At 35.9% G+C, this 13,868-nt stretch overlaps 1 protein-coding gene across 2 annotated transcripts in view; it reads right to left on the bottom strand.

Moving 5' to 3' along the window:
• Nucleotides 1-13,868, bottom strand: part of LOC139135602 (sarcospan-like) — a 69,262-nt gene that overhangs the window by 18,092 nt on the left and 37,302 nt on the right. The window lies entirely within an intron of this gene.

Below are 13,868 nucleotides of genomic sequence, written 5' to 3'. Positions count from 1 at the left end.
TTGAGTGATGATATGTCATAGGCCTATTGAAAAATGCTCTATCGCAAATTGTGTGAGTCAGAATGGTACTTTGCACATTTACAAATGGCATACATTTTGACCAACTTAGTGACTGACATTAGTGACAATACCCAATTGCCAGAAATGAGCTACACATACAGACAGTTTATTAAAGGATTGTAATATTATTTATGACAGAAAATAACTTCTGATGGTAGGCTATAATCCACAGTTTTGAATTTCATCAAGCTGAAAGGGAATCATGTATCACAGACTACTGGTAAATATACATTTGAAGATCAGGAACTTCATTAAATTGTAGTTGATGATGACAATTAAACTGAGGAAATGCTTAAGACGTCAGAATGGGTAGAAAAATGTCTGTGCCATAGAGGATTCATAAAATGATAGTTAGAATATTGACAACGACAATGTTACTTGTAGCAGTGCATAGTTAACAAGGCTATTATTTTATAACTTTGTTGAACGAACTTTTTTATGAAATTTACTTTTCATTAGGGGACGACTGCATTAACTTGTATGGTACCTGAAACCCGAGTTCTTGCCTGACCAACTCGGGTGACAAACAGAAGACTTTTAATCCCCAAGGTGTGAATGTTCCATTGTTATGTTTATCTAATCCAGCTGGTGCTATTGTAGTGCCATTGTAGGAAAGGCAGGTCTGTGAAATTGATCCTCTAGGGAAGTAGGGTATTCCTAAGTTAATGGAGCCTTCCCGTAATGTCTACGACATCATGTAGCAGAGTACTATTTGACAACCTGATTTATATTTTTACTGAAGACTTTACACACAAAATGTGTGTATGACTATGTCACTCACTGTCAATAAGGAGAGTCTGTGCACCAATAGTGAGCAAATGAGGGGCGGGGATTCAAAAAAACATAATTGACTCCACTGTTCACACAACTGTCATGACATGGGTCCCAAGAGGAACTAACTGTTCGTGGCGGATACTAAATACCGGTAGATGTGAGTTTAAGCTGTCCTTTTACATGTAAAAGTTCAAAGCACTGATCAAGGAAGATACTTTCAAGTGCTAGTGTACCGGTAATCCTTGAAAGAAAAAGATTTATCTGTTTGGTCTGCAAGGTCCGTTGATTGAGCACTCCTGACAAGGGCAGTCTGTTTGTCACTGTGACATCGATGAAGTGTTACAGTTACTATGACTACTTGTACGTATTAAAGCATCCTTCTTTATCTCATTTTTGCATCATGGATCTCCGTCACATTGGAGGCGTATTGATTTGCCAATGTAGTGTACTGAGAGGTCTGTTACTTTTTAGTTCAATGCACTGCACTGCAAATTGTCAGGTGGTTTTTGTTAACACTGGGTAAGTACAGCTTGCATTGAGTGTTGCTAGGGTCTGCCTTGTAATTACCCGAATACCCACTCTGGTCACTTACTATAAATGTACTACATGCATTCAAAAGAAACAGAAGGAGAAAAAAAGAGAAGAAAACCCTGTTTTGTTTACCAGACTATGATTATGATAAGCAAGATAGAACAAAAAATAATTGAAATGTCATTTCTGTTCTAGAAATATAAAGAGGCCACAATTTAATATGCTGAGTGTGTCAACTCTGTCCATGTTAAAAATGTTTTGAAGACAAAACCTTACAGTGTACCTACTTGACACAATATTTGTCCAAATTGCTGCCACTGAAAGTCAATGTCATAATTGTGTTGTTGTGCTGCTGTGTAGCATAGACAAAATTTATCTATTTAAGCTAGAATGCACCTTGAGAGTGAAATGTTAATAAATTTTTGCTGAAATTTTTCTCAATGAAACTGTCGATTATTCTCTTACCAAATTAATAATCATACAGACCAGGGGTCACAGTGCAAGGTTTGGTACCAGAGAAACACATTACCTAACATTTACTGGTATTAGAAATTCAAAATATAGGTAAATAACGTTTTTGAAAATGTTTCTTACTCAAAGAGCTCTAAAATGATTCTGAATATCCATCCCTTAGGTGCATTGTAGCTGAAAGACAAGACAAGACTTTGTGGCAAAAACGCACCATAAATTTCCTACAAAATTATGTCGTATATATCTTTTCCATCAGTCGATCTCTTTTACCAGAATTTTGATACCTTGACTGTAGGCTATCGTTCACTAGTACTCTGCAAAATTTTTTAAGAAAATTGTACGCTAAGCATGTTATAAGTTTTATTTTACTTTGAAATTTCCAATTTATCTACAAATTTATCCATTATTACCTCTATCTCGGGCAGGTCTGTAGAAATTCATTTCAAATTCACCATGAAATTTATCAAGGGAACGTTCATTGGCATTTGATAGGACATTGACAGTAAATTTGTAATTTACTACTGTTCAAGGATTTGACCATTACGTACATTGGTTAGGAAGGATTTTGCACAATTTGTTTTCATGTGCATGTAATTTGTCAACCTTGCGGCTGAGCATTGAAAAATGTCGACCATCAAATGTTAACATCCTTCAACGTAACAATGTACTGTACATGATCTGTTCAAAAGCAGTTCATTTTACTCATCACCACCTGGCCAAGGATTGTTTTGCGCAGGAAAATAGACACAAACATTTTTTTTACTGGATGGTTATGGTCATCCAATTGTCAATAGGTGAATTATCAAAAATTAAAATCAGCAGATGAAAGGTACTGACATGAAAATTTACACAAAAGCATGATACGCTGAGAGACAGCTGGACTGAATACTTACACCGATGGATGGATGTAATGATGGATGAACTAAAAGTGCTGGAAGTTTGAAACAGACCCTTAAACATTAACTGAATATCTATTCAAAGATTGAGCAGTAATCTGAATACTACCTCCAAGGTTCAAAATCAGAGTGTATTCATATGATATCGCGATATATCTAAACAAGCTGTCATCCACAGTTTATCATCATGGTCCATGGTCACTTTATCAAAGTGTTGCTGGTACCATGTACTGTCTCCTTTCATGGTCACAACAAGGACATTGAAAAGACCAAGTATACAATATAACATAATATAACATTATATATATATATGATATATATATATATATATATATATATATATATGATATATATACTATATATTTATATAGATATATTATATATATATATATATATATATATATATATATATATAAACGTACATATAAAATACGTTGAACCTTTTTAGTTTTGAAGAATTATCAGGCACTAAGGCCTAAAATTTACATTTGAGGTTGTAAATTCACAATACTGAAAGAGTACTAGCTGGCATGATTTATGAGGAAAGAATGGATTGAGACTTCTCAGAACAAAATTGAATTGCTCATCAAAATGGGTTGTAAAACACTTTTTTCACATTTCAATTCCCTATTGTTAAACAAATTTGAAATTGGTGATCGATACACAATGAGTATAATTTACCATAGAATCAGTCTAAATGTTAGCTTCAATCATTGTTACTTCATCCATTCATACTGATTTGTATGATTGCTTTCATATTTGTCTAGTATAAAGTAAAATGAAGTGGCAGATCTGTTTTAGACAAACTGTTTTCAACTCCCTGTATTCTACCTGGTATCTTTGTACCTCAACCAAAGACATGAAATCAGTGATAGCTGTAATAACAGCTGTCTAAGTTCTGAATTGTATAGGCAAGTCATTACTGGGACTGTGTCCACATCCCCAATATTACAAGTTTTCACTGCAACAGAATTTATTGCATTTATTGAATTCTTTTACATTTTGCAAAATATGTGAAAGTATTGTGAAAAGAATTTTCAATAATTACAGCTGTGAACCTTTGGCCCGGAATCCTGGGTAGAGAGTGCTGAACTTTCATTCTGATTGAAAACTGAACAGTCACATCGCCAGACAATGCAAATTTAATTGCTGCCATTTTTTTTCTTCACTTCCTGTGGTGACATTCGGCTATTTATACATAGTCAACTCATGAGTTACAAAACTTGGCAATCAATGCACATATCCAGCAGCCTACAAATGATTCATAATGAAGAAATTACAATTACTGAAGTGAATTAGTACTGAAAAGGAGCTCATTTCCGCATTCTGAGCCAAGACAGACTTTACAGTGCATTAACTATTTATTAGTTTAATGTGCAGAAATCTGTCCACAGTTGAGGTAGAAGTCCTGCTACATTCATTGACATGGCAATATATGTCTGCCAATCTTAAACATATATAGCATAACCACAGCATGAAATTTATCTCCTGATAACATGTCAATCACTACTTTGGTTAATACATCGTAATTTTACCGTCAAGCACTGAGATAAATTGTCTTTGAGTACCGAATGCCTGCCCATTCCGAGTGCATTTCCTCTGTGCATATCAGTACGTGTCAATTGATATCATGAATACTGACGTGGATCTATTTGCAGAGCAAAATGAAAAAGAAACTCTAAACCATCTACAGTCGGTATATTCCGGTGACAATCTTGACATGCCCTCAAATCCACACATACCGCGGTATGTGTGGACTTTAATCCATCGATGAGATCTCTATTGGAAGTTTAATCAACTTCAATTGATATTTGAACAGTTAATTCAATATTAAAATCTCATGATCTGTAATGATATCTGTACTGAACATCTACAAATGCCAGAAAGACATCAACACTGACCTATTCTACGTAATGACTCACAGTTACCAACAATTTCTTCATGATGATGTCATTGGTGGAGCTGAGGTACTGTAGTTGTGATTATGCAGCCGTGCTGTGGTGTACCGATCACGTTTACCGGTAGGTCAAGGGTTACTGTGGCGATGACTCTGATCTGAGCATGATCATATACGGTACACCACAGCACCGCTGCGTAATCACAGCTGCAGCTGAGGCAGTGTTTTGTGCTCGGATAGGGGTATAAGTTTGCTTGGCATACATAAAATTCAAACTTTGGACAGGAAAGGAAAAGATATTTTACAAAGTAACCCTTCTCATTGTATATTTGATGAATGAAAGAGATGAAAAATATTATACTTTGTTTTCAAATCGATTTCATTGTTAATCACATTCATCATCCACTGTGGCTATTGAACTGTGTGACTAACATCATGACCAGAGTACTAGTTTGGAGTGGGTTTCACCAATTGACCAATAAAATTTATCGTTTTTTCAGGAATCACAAAGGACAGCCAATCACTTATCTCCTGTCTAAAGGAGAAAACTGAGCTAAAACTCACTTAAGATATGCATCAGATTTGATAGAATCAGATAAAATTCAATTCTTTCTATTCAAGACAAGAAAATCTACTTCCCTGAAAAAAACCATCATTTCAGTGATTTATCACATTAATTTGTTTTAAGTGAAATTTTAAAGGATTCTAATTTATCATGCATTTTCCAATTACTGATATAATCTCCAGGAAGGCTTTCACATGATAAAATGCCCGTCAAACACACACAACCAGCTGACATCCTCCTTCTATGACAGCATCACCTGGGTATGCATACAGTATAATACCAGTCCCTATTACCTTTCATGGAAAAAATTGAAGTTACATTAGAAAGTACCAGTTGCTAAATTAATAATCAAAATACATCATTCAACAAAGTGCACGGGTACATTTATCTTTAAAATCACAAGTAGCTGAGCATTATATTTTACAGACAATTATCCAAGAGGGACTTGCTTCAACATTTTTCCTAAAAATATGACTGTAACATATAGTAATACTGATGGATATACATGTACGGAACATATGTTGAAGACAGGCACCTCCATGATAAAACCATCTGAACATGTTTCCACCACTTTTTGACAAATTAATTAACACTTCAGGACAGTGGATACCAGTAATTATATCATACCAGTATATTATCATACCAGTATATTGATGGCGCAAATACAGTGATCTGATTGGTCGAGACGTGAAAAGAACCATGGTATATTGGCGATATATCACAGCTGGCATACGCGCGAGCTCCCAGATTGAGCAAAACTCAGTTTTTGACGTTCCACGCCAGAATTTCAATCTACTGTTACAATATAATAGCAATAAATCACACCCAGTGACGGTATACCACTAGATTTTGACCAGTTCACTTCATATATGCACTCGCTATCTCTCGTGCATATATGTAGTGAACTGGTCAAAATCTCGTGGTATACCATTGCTGGGTGTGCTTATTGCTTAATTACAACACATGCAAGGCAAAAGACATTCACTGCAGTAACATAAGAGTCACTCCCCCTACTCTAAATGAAAGTTTAGAATTGTGAACATCTGACAATGAAATCACAATTTAAGCTGTTCCCTTAATGTGAACACTGCTACAGGTTTTAGAAGTTTAAGCATGCCAAGAGAGAGAAAAGAAATCAACAAACTATTAAAAAGGATGTAACACTGTCACATGCACAGACCAGGATTATACTAAGAAGTCTGTATTCCATTTTACCTGCATCAAACCAAATCTTTGATATTTACTGTAAGCTTAAACTTGTGCAAAGAGATCATTTTACGCAAATGAGGTATGGCAGGTGTCTAAATATTCAGACATCATCAGGCATTGGAGATGTACTGTTATGGCAGCGTCAGGTTTCTAGGATTTGCCCTAACCTACATCTTGTGTGATCGTGTCAAGTTGGATCACAATTTGACATCATTCAAGTGTGTGTTTCTATGTATACTTGGTATGAACAGAATTGATGAGACAAGCCGATTGGCTGCCCATAAGGTCAATCCAGGCGCTAAATCTTCTATATGCCATTTATGCTAGATGGAAGGAACTCACATATTGTCGGTGACTTAGGCACATCTCACACACTCCATCAGTACATGTACTAATCATAGAGATCCATTAACCTCAGGACTAACATAAATATTCTGAGGGACGCTACCAAATATATTATGCTAAGTTGTGTGAAAGAAAACTTGGATCAGCATTTTTAAAACTTTGGGTTTGTTAAAATTACATGCAGCTACACACTGTGTAAACCTTTTATCAATCCAGTACTTGCACTGCAGACTGCCCTACATGTAAACTGAATCTTCACAAATTTTAGGTATCATGTGAAATTTCTCAAACATCCTGAAATGATACTCAGCATAATGTCATTACATCCACGGTCAGCAGTTTACAGTAGCTTATACCCTTATTGCAAGATTTGTACGAAACTGTCCATGGCAATAGAAATAACGACAACAGTATTAACAACAACGTCCTACTATTCACTGTGTAACTCTACCTCAGAGAGGCCACTTGGACCATGCAAGGGTGGCAACTTGGAGCATAAAGTGTATAGATAACAGTTTTTCAATCAGAGATATTGGAAGCATTGCACAATGTGAGCTGTTTCTGCAGTCAGATGTAAAATAACTCTTAATTCCTCAAGTGGTCATTCCAATTTCAATGTGAGAAGTTTGGAAACATAATAACAAACATTAACCCTTTCACCACCATGGTTTAGCCCAAACCTATCGTAATAAATAGTCAGTGTGGACCTGTTAACAGGGAATTGGGGGTGAACAGGTTAGGATAAAGCATCTCCCCATACTCCTGCTACCGGTAGAACCACCTTTTCACTAATGAATACATCATACCCATTTGTGTTTTTTCCCCCTTCAAAATGTTCCTAAGGGAGATAACGGCAATTACAACTGACACGTAATACCTTGCAATCTGTTGCCATGACAATATCTCAACATTTTTTTTTGAAAGATCTCGCGAAATGCAGCTGCGACACTTTCTCTAGCACAGTACCTTTCAAATGGGATCATTATTGAATTTCAGAACACTTTTTTGTTGTTATTTCTATAAATAAAAAGTCTGCAAGATTATGATTAAGTGACTCCTGTTGTTGTGTAGGAAGAAAAATATGCTTATTTGGAATTTTTTGCTTCAATTTTGTCATGAAATTGTCTCTTTGAATCTTGCACTTTTTAACAGACTTAAAAGAACTGTGAGTAAATTAGTGATTGGGGTTTTTAGAACAGTGTCTTCTTTCAACTGTTGGGGACAAAATAATCGACATACTTTAACATTGTATCATGTTATCATAATAATTTTTCAGGACATTTGCTTCTGTTTGCATACTATGATTTATTGCTCCAAAACTTTTGTAAATTTAACATGTACACTTTTGCTTTGGAATATTATTACAGCCATAATCATTTTCATCACGCCATATGTTTTACTGCCATTAGCTACAAAATAATAAACTGCACCTGCTTAATGTGTATTTCATGAACGGTGAACTATGACCATTGAGAACTTGTCAGCAAATATCAGAAATGTTCTATCTCAAGCAAAAGACCATGTACCTATATTTTAAATCAAGAATGGGCAGTTTACTGGCCATTTTTTTGCAAAACACAAAGTCTGCTGAAAAGTTGGGTGGGATATCTGTCACATGTCTGTCACTATTGTACCTTACATCATAATGAAATGTGGTAAACCGTCATACAGAAAACCCTTTGGTATCTTATACACACTTCATGACCTCTCTAGAACTATGAGAAGGAATGATTTTCATCTAAAAACACCTTGATTGTGCAGATCAGGCAGAATTCTTAACTGTCTGTTTTTTAGCTATTATAGACTATAGTGTATAGAAGCTATTGGGATGGGTATCCGTCCGGCGTCCGTCGTCAGTCTGTATGTATGTATGTATGTATGTATGTATGTATGTATTGTATGTATGTCCGTTTGTGAGGCGTCCGTCCACTCAAATATCTTGAGAACGCAGTACTTACTGATTTGATATTTGTTGTGTAGATGAAAAATATGATTTTGAGAAACTTTTTTTTTAATTTTTTGATAATGTTGAAAATGGGCAAATTAATGCCAAAAAGGTGTTTTTGGTAAAAAATCTTCTTCTTCATAACCGCTGATCAGACAGCTTTGTTATTTCGTACACAGGTCCCTAGGGATAACCCAACTTAGATTTGTTCAAATTGAGATGAAATATGCAAATGTGTATTTATAAGGAATTTTTTTGTCATTTTTGTCAAAGTTTGACTTACATTGTATGTAATTCTTGTACTGTATAAACCCTATCAATTCACCCAGTAAAAAAATAATTAATATGATTTTAAATAATTGAATTAATTAGGAAATCATCAAAGCCAAAATAATTTTAGTGTGGAATTATCAGAAAGTTCAACATTTTTGACAGTTCATAGTGAAATGCTTACCATCTTGGAGGATTAAAACATGTAAAGGCAACTTTCCTGAATCCCAACTTTGATATATTCTGAACCACCATTTATGTTATCTAAAAGAAATTGCTCATAATGGTTTGTCATGATAGGGTGGTCAAATAAATAGAGATAGAGAAAGTTCTAATTTCCATTTATGGTTGACTTGGTAAGGATAAAATAAAATTACTTTTTGAGGAAAAAAATAGAGTGGTCAATTAAAAGAGTGGTCAAAGTGATAGGGTTTTTATGGTAAAGCTGGGCTGTAAGATTCCTCATGTGCTATTTATAGCAATTATACAATCTGGTAAACAGTGTAATGAAAGTGTAACATGATTCCTTATAATGCTTTTGATGCAGTGTGCGAAATTAAGAGAAAATAGCTTCAGGTCATAAGGGCCTGCACCAAGTCAAACCTTCCGGTCCTCACAGAAAACTGCCGGTCCTCAGTAAATGTAGTTGTTAACGACCATTAAAGTCAACACTCTCTCCACTGATACTATGCTTTTGAATGTTGTAATATTTAATTTTTCATGTGCTTTTATCAATAGAGTCAGTAAGTATTCACTCAAAAGGACTATTGTTCACATAGATTGCAGAATAGTGTTAGTGAATGATCATGAATCATTCATCTACATTATCTGGAATATCTGAAAAAGATCACAGCTCTCATCTTCCTCGCTGCCATGCGCACACATTTATCAATGTTTTCCACCATGGGGGGACTATGAGACTAACAGGAGAATTTGACATTTTTTTTCTAGCCATATCAAATCCCCACTTTCGGACCATAAAATGATGTCAAACACCCAGGGGCCGGGGAATACAGGCTGATGCACTGACTACATGTGGATGATGAAAGCGAGACAGTTTGTCTCTCATGACTTCCTATGGGGGATTATGTTCTCTACATGACTGTCTACAATTGTACACTACACCAGGGCATGTAATATTGTGATTTGAATATGGTTGGCGAGCTAAAAATCACTTCTGAAATTAGCCAACGCGAGTGGTAGAAGAGTGAGTGAATACCTTAGTACCCTGAAAACGGTCATGAATAAGGGGAGTGTATGAATAATTTTTTATGCAAACATTGATCACTACGTCTTTTTTATTGTAATGTAAAACAGAAGGAAGAAAATACTTGGTATGTATTTTGATATGACGTATGCATTACTTTCAACATTTAAAAAAAATAAATATGCTTAAATGTGACCTCTGTTGCATTCATGAAGAAACAGATGAAGTTATACTTTTAATTAAAAGGACAAGTATCGTAACTTTTTCTCGATTATAGAAATTGCAGACAACATGAATGGCACACGTCGCCACTCGCGGAAATGAATGCATATTTTCTGATCAAAAGGTTTTGCCTGAGCGATTGCTGGGTCTCATCGCCCTTTGAAAGCTTAAAGTTATCAAAATGAGTCTGAAAAGTTTGACAGACACTCTATGCTGCTAAAACGATCGCGACACGATCACTTTATGATACCGTAAAATCTTAAAAGACGTAATTTTTGCGACATTTAGGCCTACAGCCTAGGATGACGGTGAGTTTTGCATGCCTGTCGTAAAACGGTATACATCGAAACAATTTGAAGCCCTACTCTCGTCCTATGATAGTATACACGACGGATTGTGCAACTCGACAAAACTGTTACAAAACTGTAATTATGATAAGGCCGCTCTGTTTTATAAAATGTACACTTGTTATCATGTCGATATATCGTGGTAACAGTCGGTCTTGTGAACTTTGGTTGAAGACCAACGAGCAAGCAAGATGTTCTGGCGGTCCACAAACAAACGTAGCGAAACGTGAACTTGACTGTCGACTGCAGGTAACACAATTTGGCTGTCGTGTAACATCTAGTCCTTATATCGGGCGTAGTTCAAAACCATGGAGGTAAAAAATACCTCCATATTCAAAACCAAATATGTTCCGTAGTAGGTTTTTTGTCTCAAACGCTTCTATGAACCGCTTATGTTTTGAACGCTTGAATTGAAAATCAAAGCAAAGAAAACGGAGTCAGTTTTATAAAATGAAGGTCTATATTATGTACATTTGTGTACATGTAAATTCCGAAAACTTAAAGTGTGGAACTAGTGAAGTGATTCTGGGTGTTGTTATCATATGACACAGATATGCTAACATTACCAGGGTTACACTCACTAGACGAGTATTATTATAATTTTATATCGCATTGTTGCACCAAAAGCAATCCATTCCATTGTTAGAATCTGCATGTACGGACGTAATTCATACTGATCTGAATGTAATCAGCTGCTCCGTGCTATGCACGTCGACTCTTCGTAAATGTAAAACGTCGCAAGACAAAAAATTCCTATGTTGCGACATTGTCACCCCCCCCCCCCCTCCCGTCTGGCGTACAATAGATCGAATTCCGCACTACCAGGACATGAAGTGCGATCAACATCCCCTGCTGCCCCGCACTCCCACGGTGGAAAACATTGATAGGTGCATGACATTCAAGTCTGAATCATATGATTCAAAGTTAGTCATCATCTGCATCTGTTACAGGTCTTGACGGAGAAATTTTCATAATCTATTCCAAATTCAAGTCGGTCATAAGGACCAACATGTTGCTAAAAACTTTCGGCCCGACGAGAAATCGGTCGGTCTCGGACCGTCGGACCGACGTTAATTTCGCACACTGTCTTGATGACCTTGAACTTCTTAAGTTTCAAAGATTTGTCTCTTCAGTGTGCTTTCTCTGAGTACGTACAGTCTCAACTTATTCAACAGAACTTACTTACAATGTTAATTTGAAAGTTAAAATGTGCTTGATTAATAGGATGAAAATACTGATATTGAAAGATAGCCAGCTCAAGATTCTTTATAACCTGACAGATATGCTGTTTTTTTATGACGTAAATCTTGATTTAAGCAAGTCTTGTTTACTTTAATTAGAATGTAATTAACTCTCGTTTATTTGCTATTATAGACTAATATAGTCTGATGAAATATGCAAATCTGTATTTTTACGGAATTTTTCTCCATTTTTGGTCAGGCCATCCTGAAATGAGCTATCAAAGATATCCACCTTCTTCATCAATACATGTGTCACAAAAGGTTATTCTCTACATAACACAGCAGAGCTCTGTCAACTGTTGAGTCGCTTGTTTTTTCAAAACCGCTGGTCAGACAGCTTTAATATTTGGATTACATGTCCCTAGGATGACCTTAGTGAGATAATTTCATACAGTCAGGAAATACTTAATTTTGTATCCATGTCTATATTATAGTAGCTTCAGGGACTTTGGCCCTATGTTTTTCATTGCATGGTGGACTAATGTGTTTTTGAGCATTTTTTCACCAAAATTCATTCCATCCGAGCAACACAAACATCTGCTAAGTTCTATGTTGTTTGGATAAAAATTCAACCTATTTACAGATCAGAACATATATAAAAATAATTTTACAAAACCCAAATAAATTGACAGAATGGTGACTTCATGCTTGGCAGTTATCAGGAGGATAAAAAGGAATGTTTACATTTTTCACATCTTCTGAAAAGCTGATGCATTGACATACAATGAGCCAGTACAAGAAAGAGAGTCAATTTGATAGCACCGTTTAAAATGTACTGCAGCATCAACTGTACATTTTAGACTGCTTAAACTTTGTCCCAGAATAATGCGGTGCGTGTTCACTTGCTTGTACATTGAATACTATCACTTGCACATATGTCTACAAAACCAACACAAAATAATGCTAAAATGTGCATTTTATCAGTACTTAGGCCACTACAGGTACCGGTACAAGCACTGATCATAGACTTACATGTAAGCTAGGGTCAATGCACTGATCCATCACATTATCAGCCTGTCTTAACTCAGAATTCCATGAGCGGAATGGGATATTCAGGGATTAAACTTGTTGCTATAACGGAAAATTCTGTGTTGCTGTATTCTAGGATTAAACTCTTTGCTATCATAGAGAATTCCATGTTTGCAGTATTTTGGGAATTTACTTGAGGCTAATCCATCATGGACATAACACAAACATGACTGTCAAGATGGCTATAAACAGTATACTGTAGCTTAGTAACCACCCATTCTATCACAGAAGAAAGACTATGAAAACACGTACTGATGGAGTTGCATTCATGTTTGAAGACTAACATTGCATTTTGGGAATCTTGTAGTCTAGAAGGGTCAAGGGTCAGCTCACTCCACTCTCTGTTTAGTTCATCAATAATCTGCCTATGATTGACTTTCACTTGGTCAGATTTTATCAACTTTACACACACCAGCCACAAACTTTGTAAGGAAGTCGTAGTACAGGGTATGCGTCACATCATATCATTGACACTCTGAGAAGAATTATCTTTAGCCCCTCACTATAATGGCTACACTGTATGTTCTGCGCGACGGCTTCAACTGCAGAAAACTCCTATCTTGCCATCTTTGAATCAGGAGCTGTCATTAATCACAGTTTCAGCTTTTCTTGGATTGGGCACAAACACATAAATTGGGACCAAGGCTTTAGGGATGTTCTGAATCTATTTTCCATTTACTACGTAAAAACCTATTCTGTAGAGGTAACTGAGAGAAGGTTCAAAGATGCTGGCCAAAAGGCCAGAAATAAAAGGTTTTTTGTCTGTATTTTTTATTTTGGTTTTCAGTTTCAATACTTTTTGCGCTGGCATCACAATGTACTTGTCAGTGTAACCTTACTGTTTAAGTATATCTTAATA

This window comes from Ptychodera flava, chromosome 6, assembly GCF_041260155.1.
Source record: "Ptychodera flava strain L36383 chromosome 6, AS_Pfla_20210202, whole genome shotgun sequence".
Classification (NCBI taxonomy): Eukaryota; Metazoa; Hemichordata; class Enteropneusta; family Ptychoderidae; genus Ptychodera; species Ptychodera flava.
Note: the sequence above shows the minus strand (reverse complement) of the source record. Positions and strands in the feature narration are given on the sequence as shown.